The 12,769-nt window shown below is 42.0% G+C and overlaps 1 long non-coding RNA gene across 32 annotated transcripts in view; it reads right to left on the bottom strand.

Moving 5' to 3' along the window:
- The window catches only part of ASPRV1, a 107,089-nt gene that overhangs the window by 88,082 nt on the left and 6,238 nt on the right, over positions 1–12,769 (bottom strand). For 13 of the 32 annotated variants that reach the window (XR_005832911.1, XR_005832920.1, XR_005832918.1 and 10 more), the window contains exons 3-4: positions 6,193–6,369; positions 4,416–4,539 (exon numbers count right to left, since the gene is read on the bottom strand). The exons of 4 other annotated variants lie outside the window; for them this stretch is intronic. This is a non-coding gene — a long non-coding RNA (aspartic peptidase retroviral like 1). 15 more of the 32 variants (XR_005832902.1, XR_005832899.1, XR_005832935.1 and 12 more) reach the window with 11 other exon arrangements.

Below are 12,769 nucleotides of genomic sequence, written 5' to 3'. Positions count from 1 at the left end.
GGTAGGCTGCATGGTGGCGAGTATGTAAAACATCCCCGTGATGCTGGTCACATGAGCAGCTGGACACTGTGGTCTGGAGAAAGATGTGAGCATCATCCATACGTAGATGGTTAAGTGGAGCTGTCAGAAAGGTTGAGATCACCTAGGAAGAGTATGAGAAAAGAAAAAAAAAGGCCTAGGAATAGAATGCTGACACTTAAACACAACAAGAATCCTTTATTTAAAAAAAAAAAAAAGGAAATACCTTAATAGCTCTCAATAGGAAAATAACTAAATACAGCAAATCTACACTATAAAATATTATACAGTAGCTGAAATCAATGAGAAATATCTTTATGTACCAATATGAAATATTGTTAAGGCACCTTACTGAATCAAAGAAATACCAAAATGATCCATAAAATGTGACCCTGTTTGTATAAATAAATAAGACACAAAAGTAACACTTTTCTGGGTTCATACATACGTATGTAAACACACAGAAAAAAGTCTGGTATGTACAAATGCCAAACACTAACAGGTTGCCACCTCTGAGGAATACAAAACTAACGGAAATGGGTGTGGGGAGAGCAGGAGAATTCAAAATATCTACAGATTTTAATTTTTTTTAGATTATATTACTACATTCCCTATAACATTAAAGATCAGTTTTCCAAAAAATAATGGGAATCTCAGGGCACCTGGCTGGCTCAGTTCGTAGAGCATGTGATTCTTGACCTCAGGGTCGTGAGTTTGAGCCCCCACCTTGGGCACAGAGCTTACTTAATATAATAATAACAGGAATCTTTGTCCCCTCAGTTTCGCTGTGAACCTAAAACTGTTCTAAAAAATCTAATTTTTTTTTAAATGGGAGCCTACAAATGGGAGAAAAGAGGGAGCCTACAAAGGATATCTTTTGCTTCAGATGCTAAATTTTCTGTCTCTTCCACCCCCAGTGGCCTTGGTGTTCAGATCTTAAGGCTTCCCATCTATTAACACGAAGCTGCCTAATTCCATGTCTACCCTGAATCACTAGACACAGGCCAAGCCTGACCACCAATCCTAGCCTGGGCCAGAGTCCCAGGAGGAGAGGTCAGACACCAAAGTCTTAAACAAACATGGGAGAATGAGGGTCACCTGACTGGCTCAGTCAGTAGAGCATATGACTCTTGATCTCAGGGTTGTGAGTTTGAGCCCCATATTGAGTTCAGAGATTACTTAAAAATAAAATCTTAAAAAAAAAAAAAAAAAACACCATGCCAACCTCAAGGACAGGGACCAGGTGGCCTTGCTGGCCAGTAAAAGTCTCAATGGAGAAAAGGTATTTGAAGGTCTACAAGTAGCTTTGCAGTACTGAGGGATGTGGCTGAGGGACAATCAGACAAAATCAGGGGGAAGTGGTATGGGGTGAGTTAGAGAGCCAGTACTGCTTATAAAGATTCCAAGTGAAGTGCTGTAGTATAGTGGAAACCAGTTTCACAACACGGGAGAGGGGAAGCCAAATTCTGTGAAGGGGTTGGGGGCACGTAATGGGGGTATGTGTGTCTAGGGTTATCTAGAGGAGTCACTTCACTCAAAGCAGCAATTCCAGGAGGCACAGTATAAACGTTTTGGAGCAACAGAAAGAAGCCAAGGACTTGGCTCCTTCCTGAAAAGAAAGGAGGTTCTAAAAAGGAGGAGAAAGGACACTGAAACAATGTGTTTCCTTCTTCAGTAAACCAAAGGCAGCAAGATCATGGCAGATCTCTGATGACTGTACTCTTAACTTTCGACTGTCCAAGGATGAAAGACAACATATTTGGTCTACATGTTTTCCTGGTTACCCAAAGAAATAGCACTACCTGGGCCTTACCCAACAGCTGATTCACCATCAATTAGTCTATATCACAGCCTGCTGAGCCTTACACTTCACACAGTCACATACCAGACTCTAGAAAAAAACAACCTGGTGTGAGCTGTCAAAGTCCTCTCGGTACCTGACCTCACCCTCTGGGGTAGGTTTCATTTCAAAACTGAAAGGGACTGAGAGCTGGGGAAATCCAAAGATCAACAGAGCCAGAACAGGTGGTTCCCAGCAGAAAAGGGTCCCAGGCTGGAACTCAAAACAGAAACCAGACCACTGATAAGACAGTTTATGATGTCTGTCTCCAAGCCTTCAGATACTTACACGTTTTCCAATATTTACAACAGGGCATGACCATGCTTATCCAACTCCTGACAATTAGATATCTAATTCTCCAAGTGTTCAATCAACTTCCTGGCTTTATTATGTTTTAGAGCTCTGGGGTAACTCTAGTAACTGGGATACCTTGTGAATTTTATAGTCCTTCAAATGGACCACATCTTTTTTTAAAGATTTTATCTATCTATTTATCCTAGGGGGAGGGAGGGGCAGAGGAGGAGGAAGAAAGACAGGGAGAAAATCCCAAGCAGACTCTGTAAAGTGGGGCTTGATCCCATGACCCTGAGATCACGACCCAAGCAAAAACCAAGAGTCACACACCCAAGTGACTGAGCCACCCAGGCACCCCAAATGGGCCACATTTTAATTGTAATGAACTTTATCATCTCTTCCTCCTTCTTCATCTCCCCATGAACCCTCAGCAAAACTCCTGTCTCACTAAAAAATTTCCACGTTTTTCATGATGGCCCTCTCAACAGAGCAATAGTCAATACAATGAAAGTCTAATTCATCAAAGAAATCAACTTATTTGCTTGAGGTTCACTATTAACTAGCTGAGAGACCTTGAGCAAGGCACTTACCCTTTCTGGACTTGGTTTCTTCATCTGTAAAGTAAGGAGGTTGGAAACAGATGGAAGGAAAGCAATAAAACTTCCTTGAACTATGAAAAGACAAACTTTCAAGTCTAAACAGTTCAGCAAGTGGCAAGGAGAGTTATTTTAAAAAGACACACCTAGGGACATCTGGGTAGCTCAGTCGTTAAGCGTCTGTTTTCAGCTCAGGTCATGATCCCAGGGTCTTGGGATGGAGCCCTGCATCAGGCTCCTTGCTCAGCAGGGAGCCTGCTTCTCATAGATAAAGTCTTAAAAAAAAAAAAAGACACACACCTAAAGCATATCAAGATGAAATGCTAAGCAGGAAGAAAAAATTTACAAACTTCCAAAGAGAAAGAACAGGTAATTACTTACAAAGGAAAAAGAATCCTATTGACACTGGACTTCCCATCTGTATCACTAGAAACTGAAGACAATAGAAAGCTGCATATAGACTTTGTAGTGACTAGAACTACTATTTGAGAATCCTAAACCCAGCCAAGACATCATTCCTACATTATGGTAAAATTCAGGAGTACCTGGCTGGCTCAGTTGGCAGAACATGCGACTCTTGATGTCAGGGTTGTAAGTCTGAGCCCCACATTGGGTGCAGAGATTACCTGAGAATAAACTCTTGGGGCACCTGGGTGGCTCAGTTGGTTAAGCGTCCAACTCTTGATTTCAGCTGGGGTCATGATCTCGGGACCGTGAGACTGAGCCCCACTTAGGGCTCTGAGCTCTGCTTGTCCCTCTCCTTCCTCTCACTTGTGTGGACACGCATTCCCTCCCCCCACTTAAAATGGATAAATAACATCTTAAGAAAAAATAAAAAATAAACTCTTACTATACACACACACACACACACACACATGTATCTACACGCACACAATTGGACATATAAGGACCCTGAAAGTACCATCCATGCCCCTTTTCTAAGAAAATCACTCAGAGAAAGAAACATCCTATTCAAATTAATATTTAAAACTGGAGCAAAGCTGGGAAAGATAAAGTGTACACAAGGCATGTTTTCCCTCCCCCAAAAAAGACCTTTTAATGAGGTTGTACGAGATGACTTCTGATGCCCTTTCCAAGTATAAACAGAAACTGTCCTGTACACAACCATCCCTGGAAGTCTGGGTTTGTGAGTTGTTCATCACCTAGTGGCCTGAAGAAGTAAATGCAGTTTTGTCAAATGCCCGGATAAACTTCCAGCCATTTTGTGAGCTCTGACAGCATGTAGCTCTGACAGTCTAATGTTCTAGAGATTACAAGAGTACGAGACTGCAAACCCTCCAGACTCATATACAATTGTAGAGACTGAGCTCACTATCCATTCATTCTCCACAGATGTGGAAAGGGCCCATATTTTGTGCCTAACCATAAGAAGTGAAGCATAGATTGTTGTTGCAAGGCTGTACTTGCAGAGCGGTAAAAAACAGAGATTGCTTTTGTGCAGACCAATCCAAACTGAAAGCAAGTTTAGATGCTATGAGAAAACTGCAAAATGCCTTATAAATAGGAAGAGTGTATTCAAACATTCACAAGACTGGCATGTGAAAGATGGATTATATTTACCCTGTATGGTTCCAGGGAATAGGCCTAAAACTGATGAGAAGTCATCTTAATTAGATTTCAATTCAAAACAAGAAATAATAACTTACCAAAGAGAGCTATTCAACATATAATGGGATTCCTCAAGAAGTGATGAGCTCCCCAGCAATGGAAGCATTCAAAAAGAACTTGGGTGATCATGTGTCAGGGGGATAATGGAATGCATTCCTGTAACTGAATGGCAGACAGGAGACAAGGAGATTGACTGTTACCTCAAAGGCCCTTTCCAACTCCAAGAGTCTATCATTCTAAATAAAACAAAAAACAAACATCACTAATAGAGTCCTCCCTCTGCTTTTTTTTTTTTTTTTTTTTTTTTTTTTTTTTTTTTTAATTCCAACCAGGCAGTACAACACAGGGGGCTGGATACCACTTTCCACTTGAGTAACTATAGACAAATTCTTTAACTCTATTTGCCTCACTTTTTTTTTTTTTTTTTTTTGGTTTGACAGAGAGAGAGACAGCCAGCGAGAGAGGGAACACAAGCAGGAGGGAGTGGGAGAGGAAGAAGCAGGCTCCCAGCAGAGGAGCCTGATGTGGGGCTCGATCCCAGAACGCCGGGATCACGCCCTGAGCCGAAGGCAGACGCTCAACGACTGAGCCACCCAGGCGCCCAGCCTCACTTTCATTATCTGTAAATTTAGAACAGTACTTATCTCATAAGATTACTATGAAGATTAGGTAGCAAACTTCTTAACAAAGTAGTAACATACAGAAAGTGTATAAAACTAGGAGCTTGTAAAGGAAAGGTAGCTGGAGGGGGGAGGGGCAGGCAGGGGAGGGTGGAAAGTGAAACCTAAATGTGCTGCTTGTTTTAGTTATCTGTACCCAGCTCTCAATCAAAGCATTCCTGACTGTTGCTGGCCAGAGGCTAGGTTCCCTAGGCAACAAGCCTCAAAAAAGAGCCCAGACTTACCTTCTTCAGGAAGGCAGTATTCTGTCCTGAAATCTGGCATTCTCCCTTGCACAAAGCAGGATCCCTAAAACCTCACAAATACTACCACTCCAAAATCAAGGAGCTGAGCAAGTATTATTCTCCTCACTTCAAATGATCAATCAGAACATCAGAGTTAGAAGGGATCTCAGAGACCACCTAGAGCGACCCTTTTGTTTAATGAATGAGGACAATGAGGCTGAGAAAAGTGAAGTCCTGGATGCGGCAAGTTGATGACAAGGTTAAGATCACAGGCCTCCTTATTTCTAGCCCAGTAGTCGAAAGCTTCCCATTTTTCAGATGGGAAAAATAGGACTGGCCCTACAAAGCCAACTGCCCCATACTATGTACTTTAGACAGATAAGAAAAGAACAGAAACGGTAGAGCGTAGAGGCTAAAAATGTGGACTCTAGAGCCAGATCGCATATTCAAATCCCAGCACTGACTATGTGAGTTTAAAGCATGTTTCCTAACCTCTTTGTTTCTACAAAATGGGGATAAGAGTGACCACCTTATAGGGTTACATTAAGGAATAGATCAGATAACCCATGTCAAATGCATGGCACATAAAGTGCTCAATGTATATACACTGCTCTGCTTCCCATCATTACCAGTTGTAATGGAAACACAATCGTAGTAACAAAAAAGACAGGAGAAGCTCTTACTTAGGCCCAAAAGCAGTAAGATTCAGCTCCATTTCCTGGCCTCAGCCAGGGAACACTCAACCCCTCAGCAGAAGACCATAAATGACCCATCGCTCTTTCATTTCTTTGGATCTAGGGAAGAATCACTCAGAGAATAACCAGTACATGCCATGGTGATAAGATGCTTAAGATCACAAATAAAGTTTATGTAGGTCTGAACCCAGGTGTGACCTTCAGATCTATGCTCACCTCAAGTTCGAAAAATGCAGTTCATGTCCAATCTTTTCTCTTCAATCCATGATGGTGGTACGGTATAATGGTAAGAAAACAAGAGCACTGGACAGAGTGCCTGGCTGGCTCAGTTGGTAGAGCATGAAACTCTTGATGTCAGGGTAGTGAGTTCTAGTCCCATGTTGGGTGTGGAGCCTATTTAAAAAAAAAAAAAAAAGGAAAGGAGGAAAGAAGGAACAAGAGCCCTGGAGTTTGACTTCCCAGGAGCAACTTACTGTTCTATCATTTATTGGCTATATCATTTAGGCATACCTTACCTCTAAGCCTCTGCCTCTCCATCTGCTTTAATTATTGTAACAGTGACATTTAGTGAGCACTTTCTATGTGCCAAGCACTATGCTAAGCGCTTTACATGGCTTATATCATTTAACCATCACAACCTTATGAGGCAGGTACTACTACCCTCATTTTATAAGTAAGGAAAAAGAGACAGTTTTCTAATTCAAAGCCATACAGCTAGTTACTTACAAAGCTGAGAAGTCAGGGCAGGAAGCCTGACCCCAGAGTCTATGCTTCTTACTCCTATACTGCTCTATCTCTCACGGCACCAGCCTTCGTGTGACAGCTATGCTATTAAAATAACACAATCTACATAAAGTACCTGGTTCATCAGTTAGCCATTACTATAATTGCTGTTATTATTATCACCAATCCCTTTGAGCCTCTTCAAATACTACTTCCTGAGTTCCAACTTCACTTAAAGGAAATGGTTGTTTGCCTATATCTACATACCAGCTCAATGGGCAGCCTGAGGTGGGGTTCTAGTATTTCACTGCCCTCATAATACAGAAGCATCTGGGTAGAAAGACAAGGAAGTATTTTCTAAAAACCTCCTAGTCTAAAGCAGCTCTATCTGTCCATGGGTCCTGTCCCCACGCTTTAATAAAATCAACTTTTTGCACAAAACAAAAAAACAAACAAAATAACCCTACTCTATTAAAAAACAATATAGGAACATCTTTGTTTTTAAAAATAAAATCTTCATTACTCTCGCTAGAAAAGAAACATAGCCATGTTAAAAAATTTTTTCAAGGGGCGCCTGGGTGGCTCAGTCAGTTGAGCATCCAACTCTTGATTTCAGCTCAGGTCCTTATCTCAAGGGTGCGGGATCAAGCCCCACGCTTGATTGGGCCTCATACTTGATTGGGCCCCATAACTCAGTAGGGAGTCCGCTTGAGATCTTCTCTCTGCCCTTCCCTTCTCCCCTGTGTACACTCTCAATCCTGCTGTTTCTCTCTAAAATAAATAAATCTTTAAAAAAAATTTTTTTTTCAAAATAGAAATATACACTATTCACTTAAAAAAAGAAATTGTCCTCGGGGCGCCTGGGTGGCTCAGTCGGTTAAGCATCCAACTCTTGACTTTGGCTCAGGTCATAATTTCAGGATCGTGAGATCAAGCCTCATGTCGGGCTCCATGCTGGGTGTGGAGTCTGCTTAAGATTCTCTCTGTCTCCTTCTCCCTCTGCCCCCCGCAAAAAGAAAAGAAATTGTCCTCTCTTTCCCCTTTCCACTCCCCCATTTTCAAAATGTCTTTATTTTAGTCATTTAATCCTCACAAGAAGATATCTCCATTTGACAAGTGCAGAAACTGAGGTTTTGAGAGGTTTAAGACCAAATAGCTAGGATATGGGTGACCAGGGTTTCTGGAAAAGAATTTTCAGATATGGAGAAAGGTAAAGACAGTAAACTCCTTCACTTATCCTGAGAAGAAGTGGCTATGATAAAGGGTTCCTAGAAGATATCTAAATGAACCAAGACTGTTAACAGGATTTTAAAGAAACTCCTGCTCTAATAAGACAAGACCAAAAAGAAACTGTAACTCGAAAAGCCAGTAACGCAGTGAGCTATCAGCAATCCTGCCCTCCCAGGAACAGTTCAAATTATCAATAAGCCTGACAAAGGAGGACTTCATCTCTGAAGAGATCCGTACCCTTGCAAACCAGTCCTTACCTCCCTAATTCCAAAATGATGTATCACTTTATCTTGTTAGAGAGCACAACACTATTCAGGTCAAAATAAACATTTTTTAGACTGAGTCATTTGAAGGCAGAAACAATATGTTATTCATACAGATCTTTTCTTCATTATCTGGTACACAACCCCTATACACTCAATACATTTTTGTTTAAAATTTGAAAAACGTATTCATTCAACTCTCATGTGCTAGGCACGAACTATTCTAGGAGATGGGATATAGCAACAATCAAAACAAAGTTCAAGCTATCATGAAATTTACACGCGAGTAGCAGGTGAACAATAATAAACTACAGTAGAGTCTCTAGAATAGTGCCTGGCACATAGTAGGCATTCCTCAATAAATATATCAATAATGAATGAATGAAGAGTACATCAAACAGTAATAAGTTCTGTGGAGAAAAATAAAGTAGGGAAAGGGAAGAGCGAAGGCAGAGGGCAGGAGATGGCTTTTACTTTAAATAGGTTGGCCAAGGAATGCTTCACAAACCAGATGACAGAACAGAAACCTAAAGGAGGTTAAGAGAGGAGCCATACTGGTAACCGGAAGAAGTGTTCCAGGCAGAGAATACAACTACAGAAGTCCAAGGCTTGGCATGCTGGAGCAACTGCAAGGAGACCAATGTGTCCAGAGCACAAGGGGAAAGTGGTCAAAGATGAGGTCAGAGCAGCCTGGAAAGGGTGTTGCTGAATATCCTTTGTAGTCTCCCAGACCACTGTAAGGACTTTAATTTTTAACATGGGTGGAACCCAGAGGACAGTTTTCAGCAGAGGAGTGGCATGATTTGATATACGCTTAACAGGATTACTCCGGTCACTGTTCAGATTAGACCAAGGGAAGACCACTTAGAAGTCTGTTTCAAAGGTAGCAGGGGAGGTGGTGAGAAGTGTTCAAATCCTGGATGTTTTTTAAGATACAGCTTATAGGACCTGCTAGTGGACTGGATGAGGAAAGTAAGAAGAAGAAAAGAACAGTCGGGGTGCCTGGGTGGCTCAGTCGGTTAAGCAACAGCCTTTGGCTCAGGTCATGATCCCAGGGTCCTGGGATCGAGCCCCACGGCAGGCTTCCTGCTCAATGGGGAGCCACTTCTCCCTCTACCTGCCACTCCCCCTGCTTGTGCTCCCTCGCTCTCTCTGTGTCAAATAAATAAAATCTTAAAAAATGAAAAGAAAAAGAACAGAGTCAAGGGAGAGTCCTCCATATATTCAATACAACTAAAATGGGGAGGAATTGGCAGAGGTACACATTTGAAGATTTATTTATTTACTTGAGAGAGAGAGCGCGCACGCGCGAGTGCAGGAAGGGATACGGGGAGAGAATCCTCAAGCAGAATCCCCACTGAGCACGGAGCCTGATGCGGGGCTTCATCTCATGACCTGGGATCATAATCTGAGCTGAAACCAAGAGCCAGATGCTCAAACGCCTGAGCCAACCAGAAGCCCCCAGGGGTACATTTTTGAGAGAAGTTTCAATATTAATTTGCTGAATATGTTAAGCTCAAGAAGCTATTAAATAACCAAGTGGAGATGGTATCCTGTAGGCAGTTAGATATGAGAGTCTTAAGTACAGGGGAAGACATCCAAGCTGATCATATACACTTGAGAAGTGTCAGGGTACAAATGGTATTTAAAATCTTGAAAGAGCACCTAGGGAATGAGTGTAAACGGAGAAGAGATGCCTGGACTCATTTGAGTACTCCATCATTAGAGGCTGAGAAGATTAGGAGGATTCAAAAGGGGGCTGGGGATGAGGAGCCAAAAAAGGGGGATGGGGTTGAGAAGGAGGGGCCAGTGAGGCAGGGGGGAAATCAAGGGAGTGGCATCCTGGAAGCCAAATGAAACTAATGTGCAAGGAGGGAGTGTCAGGTGCTACAGAGAGGTCAAGATGACTGAGAAATGACCACTGAATCTGTGTGCTATTTTTTAAGCACGTTCTTCCCCATTCCACATAGTACTTTTTTTCCTTTAATCCAGGTAAAATCCCAGTATTGTCCAATGAATACACATAAGGTTTTTATTTAATGCAGCTATAACCATGTCTCAAAAAAACAAAAATCAACGTGCTTAATCCGGACACAACAGATTTTACACAGCAAATAATGCTGAACAAATGCTTTGTCTGGTTGAATTAACTGTGTCTCTGAAACAAAGTTCTCAACTAAGTCTTGCTTGTGTTCAGTAGGTGGGCTCAGAGAAATGAGCTATTTAAATGTATTTCTTTTGTTCTGCCATAAAGTAGCAATTATTCTTGAACTCTTTTCCCTCCTCCCTAACTCAAACATCCCAACCAGCTAAACAAAGACCCTAAATTTCCATACACACCCCCTTTGAAAACAAAGCAGAACACAATCAAATCCAAAACTTGGATAAGAAAGGGATATGCTATGCTCTATACCTTCTTTCCTTTACTGCACAGAGGATTACCAATCATTTGCTAATTCAAAAACTGCTTTATTTACATTTTCTCCTTGGAATCTCTAGACCAGAAGTACAATTTTTTTTTTTTAAGATCTTATTTATTTCTTTGAGACAGAGACAGCCAGCGAGAGAGGGAACACAGGCAGGGGGAGTGGGAGAGGAAGAAGCAGGCTCCTAGCGGAGAAGCCTGATGTGGGGCTCGATCCCAGAACGCCGGGATCATGCCCTGAGCCAAGGCAGACGCTTAACGACTGAGCCACCCAGGCGCCCCCAGAAGTACAGTTTCTAATGTCTTCATCTTAAAAGAGAATTACTGCTACAAAGTAAGACTTGAACTTTCTGTGCTCTAGTAAAGCATAATCGAGTTTCAATAATGTACACTTCTGAAGCAGAACAATAATCACCAAAACCTGGATCATGCAAACATCCTTCATACCTTTTGGAAATGCCTTCAACTTCTGAATGGACTGTGCACTGTCGGCCTTTAGGCCTTTGCTTCCCTTCTCAAGAGTTAACCTTTCCTGCCCTCCACCTTGCAATTTCTCAACTTGGGACTCAGCCTGAGTGCCAACTTCTCTAGGTAGCTTTTCTGGATCCCCTCCAAGGATGAATCAATGACCCTCTTCTAAGCCCATAGCATCCTCTGCCTACTCATCTCCTAATACACTGATGTAGTGTACTGCCAGTCTGTTTACTTGTCAGTGTCCCTCTCCAGATCATAAACATCTTGAGGGCAAGGACAGGATCTCACTCATTTTTGTATCCTTAGTGTTTGGGAACTATCAAGCAATCAGTAAGTATTTGCTGACTGGGGTGTCTGGCTGGCTAGGTCAGTAGAGCATGAGACTCTTGATCTCAGGGTCCTGAGTTCAAGTCGCACGCTGGGAGTTAACTTTAAAAATAAATTAAGAGAAGAAAAAAGTATTTGCTGCCGGAATGAATAAGATAAAATATGACTTGGAACTAACATAACAAAAAAAAAGAAATTAAATTTAAAAAAAAGATAAAATATGACTTGGAATACTTTATGTGATTTTTTTATTTTTATTTTTTTTAAAGATTTGATTTATTTATTTGACAGAGACAGCCAGTGAGAGAGAGAACACAAGCAGGGGGAGTAGGAGAGGAAGAAGCAGGCTCCTAGCGGAGGAGCCTGATGTGGGGCTCGATCCCAGAACGCTGGGATCACGCCCTGAGCCGAAGGCAGACACTTATCGACTGTGCCACCCAGGCGCCCCTGTGTGATCTTTTTAGCACATTTTCCTTGATAAACCAATTGAACTGAGGCTAATACTAAAAATACTGGCATCTTAACTACATCCCCAGCTGATAGCAAAAACAAAGAAATTTTCCCTACCAGACACTGGGAAGAGAGGATAAAAAGAGACATGGTGCTCAGGAGTTCTCATATCAGCTGCTCTTTTTTGGTGCAAAACAGCAGCCTATGCTTCCCACACAACACGAGGAGCAAACAGACCTCTGAACTGTCGTCTTCACATCCCTTCCACCGATCCTGTGCTCTCCTCTTCCCTCTGCCCTAGCCTTTTCCCTTTCCTTTTCTTACCTGTTTTCCTTCCTTATTTTCTGTACTTTGCATTTGCACTCTGTTCTCATTTTCCCTTTAACTTTTCTCTGCACTCCCTTCTCCATGCCTTATTTCAGTCAGAGTAACCCTGGGGAACCCATGGGCATTACTTTCCCCAACTAGGAGAACTTAGAACAAAAATGTTGTTGTATCTCCCTGGGCACTTCTGTAAAGCACACCAATATACTTCTTATGTTTCTGAGGAAACCCAGTAATAACCCCATAGCAGCAGCACAAGATCATCGGCATATGAGATTAATATTATTACTCTTGTTACTATCCACAAAATGTGTAAGAAATATTTCTTACGCTGGGGCATCTGGGTGGCTCAGTCAGTTAGGCATCTGACTCTAAGTTTCGGCTCAGGTCATGATCTCAGGGTCATGAGATTGAGCCCCTGAGTTGGCTCTGCACTCAGCACGGAGTCTGAAGACTCTCTCTCTCTCTGCCCCCACCCCCTGCCTCTCTCTCATGCATGGACATGCTCCCTCTCACTCTCTAAAATAAATAAATAAATCTTTAAAAAAAAAAAAAAAAAGTAGTGGGATGCCCAGAT

This window comes from Ursus maritimus, unplaced genomic scaffold, assembly GCF_017311325.1.
Source record: "Ursus maritimus isolate PB19 unplaced genomic scaffold, ASM1731132v1 scaffold_6, whole genome shotgun sequence".
Taxonomy (NCBI): Eukaryota; Metazoa; Chordata; class Mammalia; order Carnivora; family Ursidae; genus Ursus; species Ursus maritimus.
The sequence above is the reverse complement of the archived record's forward strand: the minus strand, read 5'-3'. Positions and strand labels throughout refer to the sequence as shown.